The sequence below is a fragment of the Lathamus discolor genome, chromosome 1 (assembly GCF_037157495.1).
Source record: "Lathamus discolor isolate bLatDis1 chromosome 1, bLatDis1.hap1, whole genome shotgun sequence".
Lineage (NCBI taxonomy): Eukaryota > Metazoa > Chordata > Aves > Psittaciformes > Psittacidae > Lathamus > Lathamus discolor.
Window position 1 is genome coordinate 51,562,689 of NC_088884.1, and position 26,320 is coordinate 51,589,008.

The 26,320-nt window shown below is 38.0% G+C and overlaps 1 protein-coding gene across 2 annotated transcripts in view; it reads right to left on the reverse strand.

The window, feature by feature from the left end:
* Positions 1-20,710, reverse strand: part of CDK17 (cyclin dependent kinase 17) — a 92,339-nt gene extending 71,629 nt beyond the window's left edge. Inside the window, exon 1 of one of the 2 annotated variants that reach the window (XM_065670858.1) lies at positions 20,223-20,710. The gene's annotated coding sequence lies outside the window, so the exon portion shown is untranslated. The remainder of the gene's footprint in view (positions 1-20,222) is intronic. The other variant, XM_065670869.1, reaches the window with a different exon arrangement.
* Positions 20,711-26,320: the final 5,610 nt, after the last annotated feature.

Below are 26,320 nucleotides of genomic sequence, written 5' to 3' on the forward strand. Positions count from 1 at the left end.
TTAAAGGCTATATGGTGATCAATGTTGATTTTTCCGTTCATTTTCTTAATGCTTAACTTCTATTTTAACCTATGAACAACAGGAGACAAAACAACTCTGACTGGGAATAAAGGTATTATTACTGAAGGTTCAGTTATTTAAAACAGTTACTGTATTTGACTATATATAAGAGCACGTATGGCTAAACAATAAATATCTAATAGAATGGAAAAAAAATATATAGCAATACAGACACATTAACCAGTTACTTGATGCTTTCACCACTGAAGATGGAGACTCACCATTTTGGCCTAAACGGATATATTTAACAAGAAAAATATGAACACTGAAAAAATTATAACTTCCTTCACAGTATTTGCACAGCTACTGTTGAAAAGTATATCATCAAGAACAGTTCTTCTGAAAGAAAATAACGTAAACAATATGCCAACATACTGAACTTCAAAGAAGGATTTGCTCTGGACAAATGTACATAGCAATCTTCAGTTCTCTGTAGGGAACATTTAAGACATGCAGTACAGAAACTGTAATTCAATGCTAGGGTGAAAAGTTTTCAGGGAATTGAAAAATGAAACATGTTCAGAATAGTTAAGCATCAAAAAAATCAAACAATGAGCAGTATAGTGGTCAATAAGTCAATACTACAGAAACACACCCATTTTTCCTGACAATTTTGAGGACAGATTTCCTTGCTACAGATTTAACTAAAAGCCTGACATGAAAGCATAACATCTAAACGTGGTTTTAGAATCAATTTCTCCATCTTCTTCCCCATTATCTAATCTATGATTATTTTATGTAATAGTATAATCAACTACTAATTCAGAAGCTCCCATTTTTGCTCCATTCTAACAATGGAAGGAAGTAAATGCATTTTATAACTACTTCTGGTCTGATCCAGATTCCATTATAACGGACACCACTCAGAAAAGGATTTTCAGAGTATTGAGTATGCCTCAGAGGTAGTGACATTGTATGTGTGTGTTCATCTTTCTCTCTCCAACAACAAAAAATCTCAATAAATAATCCTCAAACCTTTCAAACACTGAAAAAGAAAGAACACTGGCAACAGATTTAGTCTCTCAACCCTCAGTGATCTCTACAGAATCAAAAGTCTCATGCTCAAGATTAGACCATTTCAGTTTTTAACTGCATGTGTTTACAAAACCGTATGAAAGCGCCTTTACAAAACCCACACCACTGAGCCAGCACAGAGTAAAAATATTCTCCTTATATAAATGCACTTAATATGCATTTCTGCTCTTTAGTTTACTCTTCCTTGTGTGTCACAGCTTATTCTTGAATGCAATAGATACATGAGACATTAAGCTCTCCTGCTCTGCTGAAGGTAACATTTCTGCTATAGATACAAACAGTCAAATAAGACAACCTACCATGAAGATTTGAAATCTAAAGAACAAAATAGTAATTTGTGACTGAAGATTCTACTGAAAGCATCATAAATTACCATACTAAAAGGCTCAAATCTTGGCAAATACTTTTAGTGCTATTTTTTTCTCTTCTAGCATTGATTTTAAAAATTGCCACTTTCAAGCTAAGCTAGTTTGTTTAGACATTGGCTACAATTTTTATTAGAAATCAAAATATCCAACATTACATGTTTACAATGAGAAATTGCCAAAAAAAGAGAAAGAATTTCACAGATTTATTTTTAACATTGAGAAATGCCAAGTGAATTACGTAGGAAATCTTATTCTTTTCATGATACATATGAAAGTATCATTTTTCTGAAGCTCCTAAACTTGACTGAAAATAAGTTATTGTGAAGAAAAGCTGAAGAAACGAAGAGGGATCACAGTAAGGATATACACTATCAAGTCCTTTAAAAAAAAAAAAAAAAAAAATCACATTTGTTTAACTTTCCTGGCTAAACTCTGTAATTTGTACATCAACAGCAAATCTGAAACATCAAATCAATTTCTTTACCAACCATCAAAATATTCACCTCAAGTACTGATCCTCAAGAATCAATACTTGTTTGTAATACAGACTGGAAATTCGACACAAATGTGTTAATATTACAACTTGACCTTAACAATCTTAGCAGTTGCTTGAATCTAAATAAATTAACTCCATAACCTTCAGCTTAAAAATGCACTACTGTTTCTTCCCTCTCTACTTTTGGGGAGTATTCTTCTTGTTTTCCATACGAAGTTATATCTCAATCTTGCCATTGGACTTGACAATATGAAAGTCAATTAATGCTAACAGTCATCATGCTTGTGGACACCTGTTGCCTGGGGAATAAGCAAAATAATCAAGCTGTTAAAGAAATAAAAAAAAAAGGCAAAAGAGATTTCCTGAGGCCAATTACTTGACTTTCGAGACAGAGGTGAGGGTCTAAAGGCAACAAGTTGCAAGCAATTTTCTAGTTCAGTAGAATAAAGGATCAGTAATGCCACACAACCTGTTTTATAACATAACTCTTACTGATGATTCAAACAGAGATCATGACCACTTAAGCACAAACACTTTACTGAACACATAAGGAAGTTATAAGCTGTCTACCCCCGTAAGAAAAAAAAACCTACTAGCATAACAACAGCAAAGGCAAAGGAATATTACAAGGATTGTAAAATATTATTTCCCATGAAATATTTTGTTATTGCATATTTCAGCACTGACTGTAGAATACTTCTACTTTAGCTTTGAAAACTTGGAACATGACAACGCTGATGACCGTCCAACAGAACACATGGTTTCCAAACAAGCTCTTGCTTCATGCAGCCTCAGCAAACATCTCAACTTCAGCATGACATGGACTATTTTTATTCTGCGTATTTAGACTGTATTTTCAATTTGTATAGCAAATTCCTGGTGTGAAGGGGGGAAAAAACCCATTCACTGATCACTTGCAATCACAGACCAAGAAATATTAATTGCTGAAAAAAAAAAACCCCATGTACTCCAGTTGCAAGTTCAATGGATTCAAGTTAAATGGATTGTGGAAAAGTGAAAAGGGAAGGTTTTTAACCTGCAGGGAGTGAGAAACTTCAAGTCATGGCAGCAGATGATTGAAAGACTTCATAGAAAGTTTCTAACATTTTTTGCAACTAATTCCAACAAACTGTTGCTGTTGGCAGCAGTATGCAAACCAATTACTTTATAGCCAGCTCAGGTATCACTGCTGCTGTGACTGTAGTGCAGACAGAAGCTGAGACAATGGAAAAGACATGCAACCCAACACATTAGAGCTGTGACAAACTATTTCCTCTTATGTTTTTGTTTGAATTGTTGCTACCTATAGTGTCCTTGCAATACACCCAGGTACACATAGAATTCTATGCTTCCACAATTTAGGTTTTTAAAAAGTTTTAGAAGTGCCTTGGCTGCTTGCTGGGAGGCAGCCAGGGTATCAAGTGCAACTGCTTCTGTATCGCAGGTAGCTTTCCACTTAGAAATGCCTTAATCAAGTGTGCAGCATCAATACATGCTAGCTAGTCCAAGTACAGGCAAATGACCTATATGGAAATATTCTCTGTCCAGCAACGTTGGTGTTGCCTGGCCCCCTAAAGATAGCACGGAAAAAAAAACTATTTTTTTTTTCACGTAAAATGTAAAGCAAGGATTGCTGTCTTATTGAATAAGAGGTTAACCTGGCCTATTTCCTCTAAAATTTAATTTTAATTTTAGCCTCCATCACTAATTTTTGATTCCCTCTCCCTCCCCTCAGTGTAGGAGGAAATCCTACCCCCCACTGACAAAAGAGATGGTAGGAGGTAGCAATTACTAATGAACTAGCAAGACAAGCTCTTCATTATAAAGCAAGAATTTAAGAGACTCTGAACAAGGACAGAAGTACCCACATTTTCCCTTGGTGACAATAAGGATGAAAATACATTTTGGACTCCCCAAGAGCTCGAACTACATTTCCAGAACAATGCTTCTGCTGTCACATATCTCACATGCTGAAAATCTGGATAAGAAAGCATAAATGCTTGTACGTGTATTCAGAGCATGTTTTCCAGACCCATACCAATTAGTTCCTACCCTTCTGTTTCCTATCACTTGAATAAAAACATTGGGAAAGATCCAAATAATGACATTTTGATAGGAAAAAAGCAAAGGCATCCAAACATTTCCGGCGCAACTCCAAAACAAACCAAACATGGAGGTACCTCTTTTCCGAGCCCCTGACTCCCCATGACATGCTTCATAAAGTCTAACCAGCTCCTTAACAAAGATCATACATCTCTTACATGCAATATGAATTCTGTAGGTACCGATCAACTACATTCCCAAGAATCAGTCTGTACCTGGAATAAGCCTGAAGAACTTCACAGTGTTATAGGGAAAAAAACCCAAAACACAACAGCTAAAACCAAACAACAAATCACAAACGAAACACCTAACATGCAAACACAACTATATGCATCTTACAGGCACACACACATACAAGATCTTAAGAGTCATGTAGAGAACAGGAATCATGCAGATACATTTATCACACACCTGACAAAGTGACGCCTAAAGAGCACCTGCTCCCTTCAACAGGGAACAAACTACCATATTTGTACATTTAACTTCTGAGTTGAAGCAACTAAATATACAACTACCGGACAACCTGTCAGGAAAAAGCTCTAAAGTTTGAATTTGGAAGAGTTTAAAGTAGCATGAAATTTACTACTTGCCCCATATTAGACATCAGAGGGGAAAAAAATTCAAAGTTCATATGCTGCATGTCACACACTCAGTAGGGGTGCCCTAGGGATGAGACTGACGTCTATATGAGAGCTGTCCTTTTTCCCACGTCCGCATTCCATGCTTAGCTACTAGTCTAACAAGGCTCCATAATAAAAACTACCACCCTATTAAAACATCTCCGATTTACAGGTTTATTAAATTAACATTGATTTGGTTTTCATATATATATTATCATTTAACTGGTATGTTAAAAATTCAAATCTGATTTACAAAACAAAGAAAAGTTGGGACCAATGATTTTACGCCTATTCTTGCTACACATACTCTCTGTATGTTGCACAAACTTATTACAACAGTCACATAAATGAGGTATCCTGCTTCCTTCAAGACTAGGCTAGCTCTTGCTTACCATTCAAACAGGACAGCATAAGAGACAAATAGGAAAGCCAAGCAGAAGAGACTTTTAGTTGATCAGAAATTCCAATATAAAGAAAATTAACCTTTTAAAGGCTCATGTGTAACCTAGAAAGATGTAAAATATCAAAATATAGTAGGTTAAACTAATTCTTTTATTTGATAGAAGCGACACAACTTTTGAGGGAAAAACCAAACTGTAATCTAAACTAAGCTACATACATGTGGCATCCCAATGCAACTGGTATAAGCAGAGGCCAAGTACACTTTATAAGCCAAATCTACTGATTTCTGAGCACTTGAAATATTCTCCACATCTTGTATCACCTCTTTAAAATACGTATTATAGTTTCTTCACAGTAATACAGAGCAAAGGGAACATCGAAAAATAAGGGGAGGCAAAGAACTGAAACACAAATACTGCCTTTTATACTAGAAAGAAGCCCTGCTAAACCTTCCATTCTCAGGCGTAGCAAAACCACATCTGGTTGTAGTAAGTACCGTGCTGAACCCCTTGTACTCAACCACTCAGTCTTCACAATAAAATAAAAGCAAGAGTAAGGATCAAAGTCTTTCTAGTACAGTCAAAACGGTATTATTCTATCTACTGTTCAACAAACTTCTGGAACACCACTTCTACTGCAGTTGATGTTTTCCAAACCACCAACAAAAAATCTTATTGAATGTATTGAAGCTCAAAAAGCAGCTTGTTTTGTTATGACTTACAGGATTGACGTAATTTGTTTCACAATTTATTATGATACTTGAGAAATTGTTCAAAGTGTTTTAACTATGTATTATCCTAAATGACATTTAATAAGACATGATGAGGATATGAGTGTAAGTGTAAAATAAATGTTTCTTCTTAATTAAGGTTGTAATGACCAGGTTTCATGTGATCACTTAATTTATAACCAGTGTCCAAGTATCCTCTGTGATAACTACCTAATTTAGTCACTGAGTCAACTGAAAGCCCTAACCATCTCCCTTCATTATGTTAACACTACATGTACTTTGCAGAGCATCATGGAGGCCAAAGTGAAAATGTGCAACTTTTTGGAATGTTCATGTTTGATGAACAGCACTTCACCACATTAATGTTTAGGTCAACAAGCATCTACAGCAAATAGCTTCACAGCAAATAACTGACATAAGAGAAGAGATGACTAATCACAAACTCCTCTAAGTGGCATTAAATTAAGCCAGAGAGAGAGAGAAAAGCACTCCTTATTTACCACCCTGTTGGCAGCCCTATTGTCAGAATCCTCCTGTGGTGAAGTCTGCAGGGCAGGAAAGCTGCCCTGGAGCACCAGGTAATGGGAAAAGCCATCTTTTTACCCCATCCTCATGACCACCATATTGCATAGAAAACACAGGTTGGGGACACAGCCAAAGCAACTGGAGTTACTGTTACGCATGCCCATTTCCAGTGTATTTTTTCTGCTTAAAAAGTCTGCCTTTATTTTCAACCTCATGTACAGTGCAACATGGGGGAAAATAGAGTTTACTCAAATAGGTTCAGCTTCAGAACTGTCTGGCACTGAACACACACAAACCTCTCCAGACTTCATATTATAAAAACCAGAGCTGGCTTACAATCAGTTTTTCTGCTGGATCTGTAGAACAGCAGGGGATAATGCCAGCCACAAATCCTCAGTTCAAGAACCCTTTTTAGAGTATCAAAGCTAAATTTTTGTTTCTGTTTTGTTTCACATTACAACTTTATGAACTAAAACAAATGTCAGAAGAACACACTTTTATATGAACAGGTACAGTTAACTAAGGAAATATTTTACCACAAAAGGATCCTGTCCATATTGGCAGATAATCTAGTCAGTAATGACTTTTGGAGTTGACAGTAAATACATATTCATTTCAAAGCTTTTTTACTCTTAAGCCACAAATTCTTTTTATCCTTAAAAAGATATGACACAAACAGGTAAAATAGCCTGCAAATGAATGTTCATGTAGCTCACAATATTCTCAACCTAATCTCTTCTCTACAGACAGAAACCTCTATCTTGGTACCAACATGAATTTTTTTATAGTGTATGTATGCCAACTAAGACCACCAAATGACAAAGTTAGTGAGAATATAGACAAGAGAAGACAGGAATTGACCAAATATTGCTCTTGTAAAGAGGATTAACACAGCTTAATACTTTTCTGAGCTTTGAGATAGCAAGCTAGTTTTATGATTACAGAATGCACCTGCTAGAGCCATCAAAAAGGGAGCATTGGTGTCCATGCCACTCTCCCTCGCACAGCCAGGCTACCAAGAGCCCAGTCCCTGCCATGTCCTGACCCCTGCCAGCCTTACACACCTCAGGACAGGAATGCCACTTCCAGCTCCCTGTACTCCTAGAGAGGCAAAACCTTTGTAAAAAATCTTCAAACTGTTGGTTTTAATTCAAATTTTTTATGCTGATCTGATTGTATAAATAAAACACCTTGAAGATACTGCTATTATTATTAAACAATCCTAAATTAGAGTGCATCATTTTGATAAACAGTACATCACGTGCCACAGATCAGGTTAATTTTTAGTACTGTACATCATTTCATACAAAGAAAGCTTAAACATTTAACTTTGAAATTTTAATATAAGCACTATATTAAAAATACTGTTCTTCTTGATAGTGAAACTGTCTCTCAAATTTAGACATCCTGTCGCAAAACAACAGTGTTAATCATTTAGTAGAGTTAAAATAGAAAATTGCTTTTTTAACAGCTCTTTGTAATTATTCAGTTTAGCATGACTTGAGTAGTCTTTATTCACACAGTGGATTTCAGAAAGTGGCCCCTGTATGGCCCATGCCATCGAGACTATAAACACACAGATACTGCTGATGACAGCATTTAGGTCTTAAGAGAATTCATTTACTCTCTCAAGTGCTGCTAGACAATTCTGTGTAATGAGTAGTAAAAATACCGAATGAAGTATTTATGACTTACACAATATAAATCATACTCTGATATGGCAGACATGCATTTTTAACATGCCCAATGTACATTAAATAATCATTAAATGCTCAACAAAAGTAACTGCAGAAATTGCTTAGAGAACGTGCTCTCACATGTGTAAAGAAAATGTGGTTACATTTCTTTACATCTCATTTGCTATATACAAATTTCACTCACCCATAAAATTGTACTTTTAATCTCCTCTTCTCAATATATATGAATGCTTTACTAAAGAAATACCTGAACCTTTCAAGTAAGAATGGTTTCAAGTAGTTCATAAACAGGATTTTCTGTAGCCCAGAAAACAAACTAAATCTAAAAAATAGGTTACACATATGCAAGTTACTTCCAGATCTCTTAAACAAAATATACAAAGGCCTATGGTGCAGAAAGCCTAGTAATGCTTATTATAATCCTAAATACCTTCTGTTTTCTACAAGGTCATAATGTCCTATTCATCAACTGCCTTTCTATTTTCTCAGTTTAACTAACATTTAATACAGATTATGTTTTCTCTTTTGGTTTGCATTCAGAGTTAGGTTACACACCGCTTTAAAAAAAAAAAAAACACAAAAAAAAAAAAATTAAAAAAATCCCTTCAATATAACAAATGGCTGTCTCTAAGTAGTGCCTCAAAATGACACAGAATTAAATAATTCTAAATACTGCTCTATTTTTTTCAAACATCATTTTCCCATTCCAGGAAATTATATAAGGTGCAAGAGATACACATAATAAATGTTAAAGTTAAGTTTAAAATACGTAATTTTCAGATGAAGACTCCAGCCTTCATCAATACTATTAAAAGCACACACATGAGCAGAGCTCCAAACAGGACCTATGGAATGAATTAAAGCCCACATTATACACTGTGTTACACTGTAGGAAAACAAATACCCCTAAATACTGTATTATTGTTTACTGAAATGTCACTATCCTTTTAAAATGAGTAATTTAAAATAAATCAAACAAAAATTATATTATTCAATCTACAGTGTTTCATGTCAGGAATTTTAATTAATTAATTAATTAAGATACCAGTATACAGCCCTATGGCCTACAAAAGTTCAAAAAATTTAATTATCCTTAGAATACATAATCCATGTGTATCATGTGAATAATACTGTACACAGCGTCTCTCAAAGAAAACCTGCAGTACAGGATCTAAGAGCACATTTACATATGCTGTGTTGCACTATATAAGCACGGATGTCTGACTTTTCAGATCAAAATACTGTTGATAGCACAAACAGCAAAGCCCTAAGACAACCCCTAGGCCTTCCTGTGGCTTAAAAACACAATAAAAAACCCCCACTAGATTCCTAGTATTTCACAAGAATGCACTCCAGTAATACCTGATTCTGGACACAGCATGCCAGAAAGCCATGCCCTGCCTGCAAAGCTCACCTTTTGTCCCAGCTATGTACTCTTTCCCTCACTTCTAACACCTCAGTTCATCCCCTTTGCCGTCCAACAAAAACCACTACTTACCCTAAGGTTTAGTTCAAAAATACAGCAGAGCTACTCATCTAAGAAGGCGAAAAGGTCGTTATTAAAAATAAAAATTCAACCCTGTGCTGTAAAAGAGTGCAGCTTCTCTGTATTTCAGACAGCTTAATCAAACAGCTTCCTAGACTTTATGATAAAGAGCCATGATAAATCAATCTAACTGGAATAATGTGACTGCCTAGCAGAAAAAGCAAGGCTTATGGACACTGTTTGAAGGAGCTTTAGCAGGAGTTAAACAAGATGAAAGGACCATTATAAATGTCTCCCACTTTTGTACAAAACAGAACATGCTATATTTCTAAAGCCTCTTACCATCATAGAGAGGCAAGTATTCTTAAATTGGAATGCAACACAAATAATGTGGCAACTACCACAAATAACTTTGAAAGGATATTAACTCAGATAATTTTATTTATCCCTTTTAAACTTCTGAATATAAGGGGAAAAATTCATTATGTCACTAGGATCCACTAACAGTTAAACATATTACCTTTGGGGTGTGGCTTTTCTCATAAAAGTGACTATACAGAAAAGGAATTTTCTCTGTCAACAATTTTGCTTCCTGTGCTTTAACAAAGGTTTGAGGTTTTTTCCCTCCTTAGTTGACAAAGACCTTTGTTTGTTGTTTTTTGTTTTGTTTTTTACTAATCTAGTACTGGAAGCTCTGTATACCCAATGTAGTTAAGAGAGAATATTCTCTGTAGAAGACAGTCAACAGGACTGTTTTCCAAGTGTGTGTTTCAGGCTTGCCTGGAAGCAGAAAGGTTACGTATGATGTGTTAGTTCTGTCTGAAGTACCACTGGAAAAGGCCCAGTGCAATTAACTAGACTGAGTTGTAAAGCATTAATGTAGGTTATAGCCCAGGACAGATTCATTTACATTGGTATAAAAAGACTGAGGTGCAAGATACCGCCTAGTCACAGAATAGCTATCATACTATGTCAGTATAAAGATGGATTACCAGTATTTTATAAGTGCACCACCTTCTCTTTCAGTTGTTTTTTAGAAATCTTTACCAGAATCTACACAGCTAGGTTTTCCGACACTGTTGGGCTATTATTTTTGTTAACAGGTCTCTGTTAAGGCTGATTTTCAAAACATCCTCAGCACTGACACCCTGAAGATTAGTATCATAAAGCCTCAAGTTAAGCAATCAAAATTTGACATAATCCATCCCTACAGACTTCTTTAACTAGTGATGAAATACCTAACACAAGAAGTGGCCAATGCCATTACCCAAAAGGCAATTATATCTAAAGTAATGTCTTCAACAGGTTATCTAAACTAGCATAAGACTTGGCAAATAATATTAATCAATCCAAGGAAATAATTCTCAAAAAGCAAAAACAGAGATTTCATATCCTATCTGCCAAGCAAAACCAAAAAATCTCTGAATTAGGATACCATTTTAGTTACCAAGAGCAAATATGACAATCCAATCATGTACAAATGTAACTTTATGACTAAATGTGGTGTAATGTCATTAAAAAGTCAATAATGAACATCAACTGCAAGTGTGTATGCTCAAATCTTCACTAGGCTTATTCTGTCATGGAGTGAATATATTCTAAGAAGCAGGTTCTCATAATACAAAAAAAAAAAACAAAAAAAACAGGTGATTTTTATTTGTCCTCACAACTCTAGTCTTAAATTGCCATGAAACATAAAACGAAAACAGATCATTCAGCAACTTATTCTGATATTAAAATTTACTATAGTTACTACTCATGACTGGAATTTTAAGTCACGCAATGCACCTGCAAGCAGAAGTGAAGAATAAAGAAAAATCTGCATGTTTTCTTGCTTACATAATAAAATGAATTGCCTAGATTACAGCGGGGGGGGGGGGGGAGGGATTCACACTATTCATCTTTATGCATCTGAGGCACTTAAGAGAAAGTTTCATAACAGTTTTCAGGTCAATTAACAGTTTCCTGCCACCAGTAAGAAAATGCTTGGCTCCATCCGCCAGACACCCTTTCTTCCTTCTTCACCATCAACCATCCAATTCCTGCCCTCTTTCTTCCCTCCACTAGTAGTGAAAACCCATTCTATTCAGTTTACTGATGCAGAAAAATTATTCTGAAGCAAGCATCTAATTCAGCTCAAACTGTAATGTTGTAATGCAAAAACGATGACTATGATGGGCTCTCTCAAAGGTAGATATGGAAAGAGAAGCAGCTTCATATTAAGATCTTTAGATTACCCTCTGAACCTCTTTCTCACTACTGATTATAGAAATAAGCATTAAAAAAAAAAAAAAAAAAGGCCAAACCCCAAATCAGTTAATGCGGCACAATACATATTTTAGATGTGAACAAATTATTTGCTGGAAAAAAATTTTAAAAAATCCAGGTTTCATCTACCCACTCCTGGAAACAGATGATTTAAAAAGAATGTAGGTATCATCACTGGTTATCCATCAATCCCCAAAATAACTTCTAATAATGACAAACAACTTTCAACTTGAATCCTTCAAGTAATTTTTACCTCTTCCACTATCACAAATATTCACACATACAAGGGAACCAAAAGTTCTGCTATATAAGACCATAAGGAAAAAATAAAAAAGGTCCATTTTAGAGGAAGCAGCTTCAGAACACTTTGTGTATAAAATGCAAATCATTGAGTGTTAGCAAACTAAAACCAAACACATTTTAAAATGCAGTAACAAAGCTTACTACCAAAGCATATCAGATCTATTTTTTCAGAACTCATATTCTACTTCATATTGCTCCTAAATACTAAAATTGCATAATGCAAGAAGAAAAGCACGTACCTACTGAGCAAACTAATTGCTACAAACCATTATGTTCCTCCTCTACTGTCCAGAAAAAAACCCAAAAGTGTATGCTTAATAACAAAAGGCCACTTCTGCCTAAATACATTTCAAAGCTATTTTTTTGGCTTATGGAGCAAACATTTTACTTTCAAGAACTGTATTGAGATATATCAGGAACAAGCCACAATAGAACATTTAAGTTAACTGCATTCCCTGATAAACAACCCAGAATTACAAGCAGCAGGTTTAAAAATACTGCGACTCGTGCAAATAGGAACACTGTAAGCTGTTTATCTTGTTTAATCCTAAAGGCAAACAGCATAAGCTTTAAAATATTTTGCTTCTTTGCCATAACCTACTGAATCCTGTTAACAAAGGTTATGAAGTACTATGGAGAATCTTAAACTTTAGGAACTGCCGTTGAAATTGTTTTACCTGAGTACTGTTCAGGACATTATTCTCAAGAACACTCAGTGTACATTTCAGTGATTTAAATCCAAATTGTAGCTTCAATGAAGCCAAAGATCTCATCTTGTCTCTCTAGAGGTGATTACTTCTTCAGAAGAAAGAAGGACCTTGCACAACTCATTTAACAGGGCCCCTCCAAAATACGACCACTATAGTTATTAAAAAAAAAATGGGCTTTTTTTTGTTGTTGTCTATTCCAAATATTTTTCAACTCCTACCACAGCCCTATTTCAGCTATGTAGTTCAGTTTTCTGATATTATTTTAAAGAAAAAAATACTATCTTCAGTTTCCTTACATTTCTTTCCTCAAACACTACTAATTTCCAGACCAAAAATACCATTTCCTTTCATAACTCCAACCTCAAAGACCTATCCATATTTAAGAATGCATTTTATAAGATATATTCTTAATTATTTTCCCACTGTCCCTTCTTATTCAGTACCAAAAAAGTTTCCAAGCTCCTGTTTTACACATCATTTTTTAAAGACTTGAGTACAGCATATATGGCTGATATATTTAGCAGTTGAGGACCTCCTTTCCTTTCTGTACAACAGGAAGTTTCCACTCCCATCTGCTCAGGATACTTTAAAAAAAATAAATAAAAAAATATCACAAACTGTTGTTTTTCCATTGATTGTACAGAAAGTGACTATTATTCGCACATAAAATGAAAGTAAAGTTTAACACAAATGCCCATTATAACCTCCATCAGTTCTCTGACATAGTCAAATGGTCATAGAACACCCGCTGCTACAGGGCTTTAAGCAACAGTGCCGAAGTTACACCAGTTCAAACCCTTCATGGAGCAGCAAAGTCATTCACAGGCAGCACCAGCCCAACCTTAATTTCTCACGGTTGTACTGGAAGAGTTAAGTTTTATATTTAGTTTTCAGAGCAAACATAAATAAGGTGAATTATGAAATAGTTTCACATTTTACAAGCAGACACTTAAACAATTTAGTAAGATATTTACGATGAAGCTTTCAGACTGAACAGTAGTTAAGAGGGAAACAAGCTCCCTACAAATGTAAATACTCTACTGCTGTTTATGACAAACAGATCTGAGGAGCAGAGAAAGAACAGAGGAAGCAGTTCTGGCAATAAACTAAGGCCAAACTGAAAAAAATGGCTTTTCATTTTCCCCAGTTTAACATATATATGATCACAACTTTTTGGGCCTACACATAATGTTTATGAATTCTACATATAGAAATTAAACTTTGCATCAAGATATACAGAAAACTGGTGGAAAGATAATAAAATGTAATCTATTACTTTATAACTGATTCTCCTTCTTTATATCACAAATAAATTATTAATTATATTATATTTTTAAAATAAAAGCTATACCTAAACCCCACATATCAAATGCAAACACTCAGTATCTGTTCTGTATTATAAATGACAAACTATTCCAAAGCTTTGCAAAATAAATTCCCAAACTAAAAGCTAGTATTAATAGCTGCTTATATTTGATTTAATTACAAAATATCATTAATTATTTAAAAAGGTTAATATGTATTCAATCTCGTAAACTGTGATATAAAATGCCACATCAAAACTGCCATTTGTCCAAGCATCCACCTGCGCTAATGACCCGTCCTGCAGTATCTATTGTTTTCCTAATTTTCTGTAAGCTACAGAAATGATCAGCAACTTCCAGTGGCTTTCACTTCCTGAGTGGGAATGCCACAGGTTTCACAGTGCCTCTTCGTGAATGTACTTTGACGAGGAGAAGCCCTCATCACACCCAGTTACGTAACGGTAACTATTTATAGCTAACCACTTGATCCATATTATCTGCCAGGTTTTAAACCATTTCATGTGTAGACACTTGATCTACCATTTTAGTTCTTTAATCAAAATGTCATATAACAGCCAAGTAAAAGGTTTCAAAGAAGCCTATCTGCAACATCATTACACCAACTTTTTTTTTAACCTTATCAAGAGAACCCATAAGTTCACTTTGTAAGATCAGTCTTCTATAAATATATACTGAACAACAGTTATTGCTTTCAGAGTCCTGCTCTCTCAATATCCATTTCTATGCATATTAATAACGTTCAAAACCATGGAAAGAAACCTTAAATTGTGCTAAAATTAAATTATTTCTCATTGTTCTGAGACATACTGAAAAGCTCCATCAGCATTAACAACCCAAAAAGCACCCTATCGACTTTGACAATTCCTACCATACAATTTCAGTGGCAGCTGTTTAACACCCTCAGGTTCCCTTAAGGAGGAGTCTCAGGAGCATCACATATGACTATCATCTGGTCTACTTCTGAATAGAGAAGTACTTACTGAACATTAGCCTCTTCTGAAGATCACCAAATTCTAACATTTTCTTTAACACATCTAACAGGCTAATGGCTCTGTTAGAATTCCTTTTCCTCTTAAAATACGCCTTGCCTTATTGTCATAGTCTGTGACAGCATGTGTTTTCCTCTTTAGCTTCCCTTATCAATCATATTCACTTAATTTTAACTTCTTAAATTTAAAAAAAATTGGCTTCTTTAATCCTATAGGCCACTGTAGCTTTTGCACCCGTTTTTTTCTCAATTACAGGACAACGGGTTTACTAGTAAGTAATATTCTTCAATAATTCTCAGTAATCCATATTTTCCAATGATTTCTATTTTAGTGAACATCATTTAGCACCCATTACTGTATGCCACATTAAATGTTACCTTTAATGACTTCTGCATTAAAAAAGTCTTACATACATTGGAACAAAATGCAAATAAATTAATATACTTTCATATAGGTAAGGTAAAAGTAGGAAGTCAGAAATACTTGGAAAGAGACATTTCTGAAAGAAGACTATGGAGTTTATGCCCATTCACTATCATATAAGCATATCAGTACAGCTACATGCCAGCAAAATGCCCTAATCCACTGAGCACAAAGTCTTGATCCTGACAACTTTAACAAAAACTGAAAGCATGCAAGTACCCTCAGTGAAGCTGACAAAGCACAGATGTTAAAAATCAGAGACCATCATGCAACTCTATCGAGCCTTGAAAACAGCAGCAGTCAGAGAAAGAGTACAATTAAGAGGTACAGATTATAATTAAAATATGATGAGAGGGCACAGAGTAACGTTCACTTATACAAGCTATTTAGCAAGATCAACCTAAAATACCAAGTCAGGCAAGAACTGTAGCTAGGAATGTAAATGAAAGATATGTCATTTGTTTGTTCTGGTATAACACAGCCTTGTTCATCATAATATATGCACAACTATTTGTTCCAGAAAAGATGAATAAAAAAAATAAGGAAAAAAAAAAGTCCCAATCAAAACCTAGGATGAAACTGTTCTTCAGCTTACTGTATTGTCAAGGTATTACAGAAAAAAACAGAAAATTGGGCTGAAATTCAAAGCCTTTGAGTGTTTATTTAAAAACATTATGAAGTTAGTATTTTCACTGTTCTTAAAACCATTATGCCTAAATCTGCCGCCCCACATGAAAAATTAAAACATGATTTGACAGTTATTTCTTCTGCTGCTGCATTTTTTGACAATGCTACTCACGTTTCTTTTTTCTCCAACATTCATGCTTATATATAGCACCCCCGATAACCTGATGTTCCCTCCTGAAGGAAATTTATAATCCTTAAAAAACAGGCACTAGACCACAAGAGCCTAAACATGCCAGTAAAACACAGTTTCAATGATTTCCAGTATCAGTGTGTCTACAGTTACTTTATAATACAGTCAGATATAGAGTACAATGATCTCCAAGGAAGTGGCAAATGCCTTATTATCCAAGGACTGATGGATGTATGAAAAGCTAGTCTGATGCAAATTACCTGATCTATGCATCTATGTTCTTATGCTCCAAGTTTGCAAACTAGCTCAAGTTCCAGTTTTGTTCACTCCTTGTGGCTATCAACATCAGTAGTTAAATGCACAAGGTTTGAATCGCTGTTTGTAGATGTTCTAATTGGCCAATTCTACTGAACTCTGAAGCTGACGTTAGAACTAAAACGAATTCAGGAAACCACCAACTGTGGAAGAATTGCCAATCCATCGGGTCAGTTAAGAGTGCATATGTGTTGGATTTGTATTCAATACAGAATTATAAATAGTCATTTGCCTGAACAAGCATTAACTCCCACTTTTCAGAAAAAGGCTGTCAAGAGTGTTTCATGACTCTTCACAAAATACACATCAGAAAACACCCCACACCATTAGTGAGCATTTCTAGTTGTCTAATATTTCTGAAGGAAGCAGTATCTGTTTTCTCCCGCTTCATGGGAAAAAGCATTCCTACACCCCAAGAAGTATCTACAGCAGGATATAAAACATTTAATATGTTTATTAAAAATCCCTCAGACGTAGAATTTTTAAAGGTTTTTAAAAAGTAAATGAAAATTATTGTCTAGTGATCAAAATATATAAATATAAAACGCTTTTACCTCTAACATCCAAGTAAGATAATCTCTACATCAGCATGTGAACGGGGGAGGGGGGGAATCCAATTCTTACATGCAGAAGGAAAAATCCATAGTAATAATTATGTGCATTGCAAAAAAGACAATGATCACTAGCAATACACTGTTTTAGTCTGGTCTTTAGCCATGAAGCATGTCAGGGAAACATTTAGCATTTTAAAAGCATTTTTTTACATGCTAAAGTGGTTGAGTATTGTTTTATATCAAATTCTGAAGTGCCGCTGATTAGACTGGTGTCCAGCCGCTGTATCTGATACACATTCAGAGCTTGCTGTAAAAAATAAAAAAGCAGGTATTGAAAAGCATGTAGCTAAGAGCTGAAGATGCCCATAACTTAAGACCTATAAGCAACACTTAGTTCACAAATGGAGTTTATGCTGAATAATAACAAAGCTTTTCTAGCTTGATTTTTAGACATGATCTAGTCCATCTTCACTGCGCACTAGATTATGCATTCAATAAAGACACAACCTTAGGCCAACAAATAAAAGCTGATCATTATGTGAAATATCAACAGCTTCCATTAAACGTAAAAAGGGTAAAGAGCAAACTCCTGGAAAGGTTTTAATGCAGACTGTTCATGGAATCAGCTTCCAATGAAGCCTTTCCTAATAGCAGTTTTTAGGTGCAATTGCTCAAATATACAGTACTGAACCAAAACTAAAGACTAGTGAAACATTCTTATTTTTTTTTTCCAACGGCACATAGGCATTTAAGAAAGAGGAAGACTTTGTATGTTAGTAAGCCATCCAAAAACATTCTGCACAGTTTTACTGTAAGAGCTCCACATTGTAAAAATAACACAGGCATAGAGAATATCTTAACATCCATGTCATAAGCTGTATCATATTTTCACACTACAGCGTTAGACTAAAATTGAAGCCAGAGCCATGCAGGGCAGAAAAACAGCCCTGTTCTAGTTTTCAGTTATTCTCAATCTAATTATATTTGGAATCATAAATCCAGTATTCCACTACACATTACAGGCATTTTACACATTAAAAAGATCAATTAATGCGCTACATCCTTAGCCAAGCTTAAAATAAATGACTCGCCATTTTCAAATTGTAATTTTCTACAGACAGCACAGGCTCCAATTTGCAAACTCTTCAGTATAGATGTAGGCAGACCCCACCTACTGATCTGTTTAGAGCTCCAGCCCCAGTAAAGACAGGGTACACCACACAATATGCAAATGTAAAGCACGAACTTCACTGCGTTATCCTTATTAAAGATCCTTCCTAAAGACTCATTACAGTCAAAGCAGTATTTAAATAACACCATGAAGATGCTTTCATCTTTCAAATTTAAGTGGTCCTTTTAATGCCAAGTTAATATTATAATGGTTTCTCTATGTTGGAGAAGTAAATTCAGTTTCTTCTTTCAAGTATAAATCATTTCTAAGGAAATTTTTCACTATGCATTTCAAACATATGTTTTTATGTTTTCAGATCTGTTACTTCTGTGTTAATTACTTAAAACAAGTTTCACATCATTTACTTAAGTGCAGATATAAATAACAAGAGCTGCATATGAGGATACAGAATTCCTACAACAAAGCAATATGGCAATTTAACATCTTAAGTACTTAAAAGACCAGATCACCTACTTCACTTTTACCCAATTCTAGCAAGAAAACAAACTGAATTTGGTACCAAGTCTAATTTCACAAATACATTATTCTGACCCACATCTTCTACGTATTTAACCTTTGGTCATCTACTATCCAGTTCAATTAATACAATTAAAAAAGGAAGTAGGATGGGGGGAATGGAAGAATGTCAAAAAAGACTTTCTCTTCTCTTATCTATGCCATGATTGCTATGAGAAAATTGCTACTGACCTGTTAAATTACAAAAAAGAAAACACATATTCACCAAAATTTAAAAAAATATATAAAAATTGAAACTGATGCTTTTTAAATTCCTGAGTTTGGATTATGATATACCTCATCCCTGCTTCCCTTACAACACCCATAATACTGTTACCACCATTAGCGAAGTGCCAGAGACAGGCAATGAGTTTAGAACAACTCAAGCCAGCTACCGAAACTGTTGCAGTAAAGACAAAGGGGATCAAGGTCAGCATTCCTCTAACGCAGCAGCTAATTCACTCCTCTGAACACGGTACTGGAACTGGTGGGCGTGAAAGTTTCCACGAAATAGAAAATATATCCAATGCCACCTAATTCCTCCTGTCCTTTGGAGAGAAGAACCATTTTCCTCTCTCTGGACTCAAGCCATTACATATCTGAGAGAGGAAGGGGAGGGAGGAGTTCACAGAAGTTCAGGGTCAGCAAATGCTCACATATCCTGTCATCTACGAACTCGAAGCTCGGGGCACAAAAACTCTTATGCCACGCACAGAAACCTACACATTTTAGGTTTGCAGAGGGAGGAGGGGAGACCTGCGATAAGAGCGAGTGTGTCATACTTGCGGAGGCTGCGAGAAGAGCTGTCAGGAGAAAGCAGCCTCGTTTGAAGGCGAGGAAGCAGTGGGGAAAGGACGGTTACCAACACCGGATCACCAAAAATACCGGATCACCAAAAAACCCCGCGGTGCCCACCGGCTACCAGCGCCGGGTCACGGCTCAGACCTGGCTTCCCTCGGCTCCCTCCGCAGACCGAGCTCAGCCCCCAGCCGCTCCCAGCCGCGGCACCGGCCCGGCGGAGCCGCTCCCAGCCGCCACCGGGCAACGGAAATCCCCACAGCCCAGCTCGGAGCGGCAGAGCGGCCCAGCCAGTCCCGACCCTCTTCCCAAGAGGGCTCCCCTGGTACCCTCCGGCGCTCCAGCAGGGCGCCTCCCGCCCCAGCTCCCATCACCCTCCCCCTGCCCCCGGTACAGCGGTTCACCTCACACCAACGCGGAGTCCCACGCACTCGCAGGCCGAGGCCCCCCTCGGCCCTGCCGGCCGGACCCCCACCCCGGGGCTGGGAGACAATGAGCAGCTACAACTCACCAGCAGCGCCGGAGCTCCGTGGGTCCGGGGGCGGTTCCTCACCCCCTTCTCTTCCCCTCCTCCTCCGCCCAGGAGAAGTATCCGGCCGCAGGGAGCCGAGCCCCGCTGTCCCTCGCTGCCCCGAGAGCCTCCGCCGGGCCCCGGCCACGCTCCCTCCGGAGGAAAGTCACTTTATTCCCCGCTCCAACATGGCTGCTCCCCCCGCCGCCGCAGCCTTCGCCTTGCCGCGGCTCCCCGCCGACGGAAAGCGGCCGCAGGCCGTGCTCGGGAGCCGCTGGCGGTACTGAGAGCTGTCCGGGTGGCCTCGAGTCAGCCGGGTCGGGCTGCGGGGGTGCGCGAGGAAAGGCCGGGCCTGGCCGGGCCGAGCCAAGCCGGGCCGGGCCGCGCTGCGCGTCTCCGCCGCGGGCTGCCGCCTCCGCCCGTTCGCAGCGCGGAGGCTCGCTCTGAGCCAGCCCCGCCGGAGCGCAGGAGGGGCCGGCCGGGAGGCCCGGGCACCGGCGACACCTAGCGGCCGCAGCGGCTCCGCCACAAGCTGAGCCTGCGGCTGCGGAAGGAGCGGGGCGGCCCGGCCGGGGGTGCGGGGAGTTGGAGGCGGAGCGTGCAGCCAGCCGTGGGGAATGCCTTGGGCGGCGGCGGGGGGGCTCGTGGCGCAGCCTCTCCTTGGGCTGCCCGCCCCGCGGACGGGGAACCGAACCGAGCCGAGCCGAGGGGGGCGCTGCGGCACCCTCCTCAGCGGCGCCTCGCCGCCGCCGCCTCTCGCGGGAGGAAGCTGACCTGGTCAGCGGAGGGCGGCGAGGCTCGGCAGGACGCCCCGAGGCCCTGCCCGCAGGCGGTGTCTTGAGGGGTCTCCCTGGACGGTTTCGGGGAGAGCACTGTGGGAGGGGGCGTTTGTTCGCCTCATGTGTTCCGGCTCCTGGCAGTGTTTTCCCTTGGGTTTGCTGGTGATTTATCTGATCTATGAAGTAGCATACGTCTGCTGTCCCCCACCCTCCGGCTGGCAAGTCAGTAATTGAAGCTAAGGGAAGCTGTGTGGCTTTTGAGGTCGATTTCTAACTCATCCCTTCCATGTTTATTCTTGCGGTGTTTTCTTTCTTTGTCTCCTGCATTCACCCTGTGTACCATCCCACTCTGTGATGGCTGTGCGGGCACAGCCATGCTTCCTGTGCTTAGAATCCTTTTCCTCTCGCAGTGATCTGGTTTGTGCTCTCTTGCTTCTCAGCCCCTTCCACCCATAAATTTATTAGCTGTAGTGTGTTACTGGGGGAAAAACAAAACCAAACCAAAACAAAACCCACAACAAAAAACAACCAAAACCAAATCAAAAAACCAACCAACCAAACCCCCTAAAAGCTAGTCTTAGGAGCCAGTTATTCTGCACTATCTTCATTTTTGTATTTCCACCACACAAAGGACAAAATATAACAGGCCAAATGTTAAGTGATTTTAGTGACATGAGTTTGAGCTTCAGGTACCAGTCAAAAATACACTTAGGGTGGAATTTGGCAAATTGTTTTTGGTTTGGTTTGGGTTTTTTTTTCCCCCCTTTTAGACATGGCTCCTCCTGTTTGCTTTCTCTTTCAGTTTATCAGCTGAAGTTTATCACAAGCACCAGGACTTCCATCCAAATGGGTCTCCCCATCATTGTGCAGGGCAGGGCTACTGGCTGAATATGCCAGCCTATGTCATGGGCTCATAAAGAGGAACTTAACAGGTCTTTCAAGTCTTTGCTTTGCTGAACTCGTGTATTTGCTTGAGGGAGGCCAAGGCTTCACCATTCTGCACATGGGTCTGTGCTATGCTGTGTCTGGGTGGAGACCAGAGTGTGTTTTAATTTATAGGAGCAGCGACAAGCTCCTGATCTTGAGGAACTGCACGTTTAGCTCATTCTAGCCAGTCCTTAGCCACGGTAGGGCCAAGTGGGAGCTGCCTTTGCAGGAGCAGTGCCAGCTGAGAATTCCCCTTCTTCCAGCTCCATTGCACCATTCCAGCAGCACAAGTAAACAGAAAAGTAAACACAAATCACTTGTGCTTGCCTAAAAAAGGGGTGCAAGCATGAAACCACTTCTTACACACACACAAATTGATTTTGGTCATGCTGATATAGACTTTTGTTGAAATCAGTTTAGGATAAAAATGAGTAAATATGACTCAAAACCAAACATGCTGTTTATAGAGACAAAATGTCATTACTGAGGTCTTTTTGAATGTTTTTGAGATGCAGGATAGCTACATATTATTTTTGCAAAACTTGTGGGATTTCTAATACAAAAAGCAGACACTCCAGCTTTTAACCTCCTGGTAATGCAAAGAAATCCCTTACAGATCTCCTTTAAAGCTCAGGACCTCCCAGTTCTTGCTAGACCTACCAGTTCTCCTGATCGTTTAATGCTAACAAGATGATGTGTGTTTTGTTTTATCTTACTCAATTTGAAGGCTATTCTGGGTAAGTAATATCATGATAAATGATTGTGTGCAACTATGTTATTACATACATGATTTGTAAAACAAGTTCTTGAGATGGTGCAGCAGTGAGCCCACTTACTGTAGCATATCCAAGTAAATTATAATCCATAAATGAGGTATAGAGAGAAACTGAGTTGAAAGTTTATGAATCTTCAAGTATTAAAAATAGCGGTAAAATATGCTTGGTTTAGACATATTCATGTCTGCCATTGATACTTCTGTTATGGTAGGAAAAGTAATCATGACAAAAGAAGAAACTAAAAAATGAACCTTTAGGATGACTAACTGGCCCGGGAAATAAGGGGTCAACACTGACTGTGGTGCAATAAGAGTACTTTAAGTTTTTCCATCTTCAGTGGGGAGAATAGTGAGTTGTTAAGAGGGAAAACATTTGATAATATTGTAACACTTGACACCCATTTGGCCTTTGTATTTACCACATCTGGGTAAAAAACAGTGCAGAAGCAGGATAGAGTGACAGACATAAGTTTGAAACATAAGCACCAATTTTGATTAATTTATCCCATGAGTCTGGTTTTATTACTATAGCTATTGATTTGTTTTATTATTTAGTGGAATATGTAGCAATCAATCACACTTCCATCTAGCTAACCATGATTATTAATATTTTAAAGTAGTTTTAAGATATATTGGCTGCTGAGTGCAGTAGGTTTGCTCTCTAAGCCAGCAAAAACGGAGTATGCCAGGTTACATGGAATGAGTTATTGCCACTGGACAATCTGATGAAATCTACATCAGCCATGCAGTAGGAATAGAGTGCTGTCAGGGGACCAAGATTTCCTGCTTTGAATATGAATACACTGGCTTTGCCTCTGCATTTATTGAACAGAAAGACATAGTTATTTTGTGACAGTGAACGTATAGAAGTTAAATCAGTGGAGTTCACATAATGATGGAAATTTTACAGGAGTTTATGTATTTTTAACCCAATGTATGTGGAAAGCAGTTACTTTCCTGCCAAGATCCAAGTTCAGGATTCTGTGTCACAGCAGCCAGAGTCAGCAACCACTCAACCGGGCTGCAATGTGGGAAAGCAATGTGCCCCACTATGAAGGATGTATTCCTTTGCAGGGGAAAGACTGAAAGACTTGGCAGGTAATTAAGAGGAAGTGATTTTAAAATACAATATTTTGTTTTGAAACACAATTTTTTTTTTCTATTGGATGCCAAAAATTTCCGAAGAATGCAATATCCTCTAACTAATTGTATCTGTGCTCTGAGAGCAGAAACAGAGCTATTGTTCTGCTTACAGCACGAGCTATTTATATACTAGTCTGTGTAGCACTCCTTTCTGTGATGGTCAGCTACCACCTACACAAAACTCCAATCCATTTAAAATAATCAAATTAAGATACTTTCTTGCTTTCTTATACCAAGCTAGTATTCACATGAAGTATTTTCCAGGTTGCTTAGATTTAGTACAAAGTAACTCCTGAGGCCCTTAGGCTAAAAAAAATAATAATTCTCTTAATGTCACTGCAGGAACAAACCCCTTCCTCTTTGAATGAATGGAAGCAGGAAGTAGCAACAAGGTCACTCTTGCGAGAAACAAAGAGTGATATGCTACTTCTCCTAACATGAACTGTAGCCATGTGTTGAGAAACTGATAACTGGTCATTGTCTTAGTTGCACTGTATATTTCAAATAGAAACAGGGAAAGCAACTATTTGTTCTTGTTAACCTTGCTTGTTTGGCAAGCAGAAAGAGTTCCCGAAGTGCAAACACTGGGGTGTTCATTATCTGCACTTGAGATTTGCATTTGTGTAGTTACACTGGTGTTTGGAGACTGATTAACTGCTGGAGAAAGTACTATTACAGTGTAATCCTGTGCTTTTCCTTTCTCTCTCTCATTTTATAGCATATATATATTTATTATATATCACATGACATACGTACAGTCATGTATGACGTACTATTGTCATTCTTTTCTTCTTCCTGTTTTCTTTATGTTGCTTAACCTTTCAGTTCCCTTCTGTAACTTCATAACATCAAAATTATACTCTAATATTATTTCTCGCTTCCCTACATGTTGTATCACTAAATTTTGAGTATTATTTTATCATTCATGTAGATAAGAATTTATGTCTTTACAATGTCTCAGTCGATGCTTTTATTTATATCCAGCATTTCTGAGCCTTGGACATACAAAGTGTCTACTGGTTGTGCATATTTTCTGGATATGTGTCATTGGTTTAGTGGGAAATCTAGTTTGATTGCTTCAATTCTAGTATAAATAATGTCTCCATTGACTTCAGCAAGAGTCAGGTTAATCCTTTTAGAAGGAAGTTAATAGCATGGAGAGAGACTTTCTGTACATTTCTGCCCAGGTTTGCAAACAAATGGCCAGACACTCCTTTATTTCTCTGCTGCTGCTCTGAAAGGTAGGGCATCCTGCTTTTCAAAACCAAAGATACTAGGCCTACCCCAACCCAGTACAGTTATCATAGTCAGATAGGAAATGGTGAAGTACTTTCTATAGATTGTCTAAAAATGAGCTTTCTACAGTAGACGATAGAGTTTCACTATGAAACTCTAGCCTAGTGAAAGATTTTTTTATATTTTGCTTACATTTTGTGTTGGAGACTAAAACAGATTAAAAGAATTTGAGAGAAACTGTGAAGATCTGCAGGTAGTGAAAGCAGGTCACTTGTGTATGCACACGTCTGCTGCTTCTCCTTTTCAAGTACCATTCAGGGATACATTTATCCCTTCATGAAAGAGAGATCTGAAATGGCAGGGGAAGAGGCTCCTATTCTTCTCTGATTCTTTCATGCAGGCTCAGTGTCTTGGACAGAACAGCAAGCATCTCTTCTTCATTGCAAGTAAATTGCTGCATAGAAATTTGCAGTCATTACTCACTGAATTGATTAGAAATGCCATCAGTGAGTCTCAGAACATTTGTATGACTGCCAATTCAAAGTACTTAGTGGATTTGAAAATAAAGCACAAAATACACAGACTCCTGCAGTTACAAGATTATAGGCGTCACACTTATGGTTTTTTCCTTATTGTAATGGTTGCTCTCTCCAGAGAGTTTTAGGACTTAAGTGAAATTGCTTTCAGTCATGACAGCTGGTTACTTATCTGTAATCCTTTTACATAAAAATGAAGTTTGTTCTACAAAAGATGGTATCTGTTCCAGCAAAGGTGAAACCAGATGATTCTCAAATTTATGTTTTTAAGGCTAGACAGGAAGGTGTGGAGAGACACAGGAATAAAATAAGTGGGACCAGAGCTAAAATCCAATGTAGAGAATACAAAGAGTGTAAGAAAGGGCACATGAAAATGGAACCAGTATGCATAGTGGATGTTGGAGATTAAAGGAAATACAGGAAATCTGAATGAAATGGGTTGAGGGGAACATAGGCTACTGTAGGAAGGACTGAGTGCTTCACACATTGCTCTGTGCACCATAGGTCAAGGGTGTATGACATGTTGTTGATGTGCAGAATGTTCCTTATGTATTCTGTGCTAACATCAACTATATTTTTGAGCTTTTGTACTGGCAGCTGGCTGTCAGGATTGCTTGTAAATTTATAATGGTAGCTTTTGAGATGTCAGTGAGAGACAGTCTATGCAAAACAAGCAGTAAGGAAAGAGAAGTGGGACAGGAG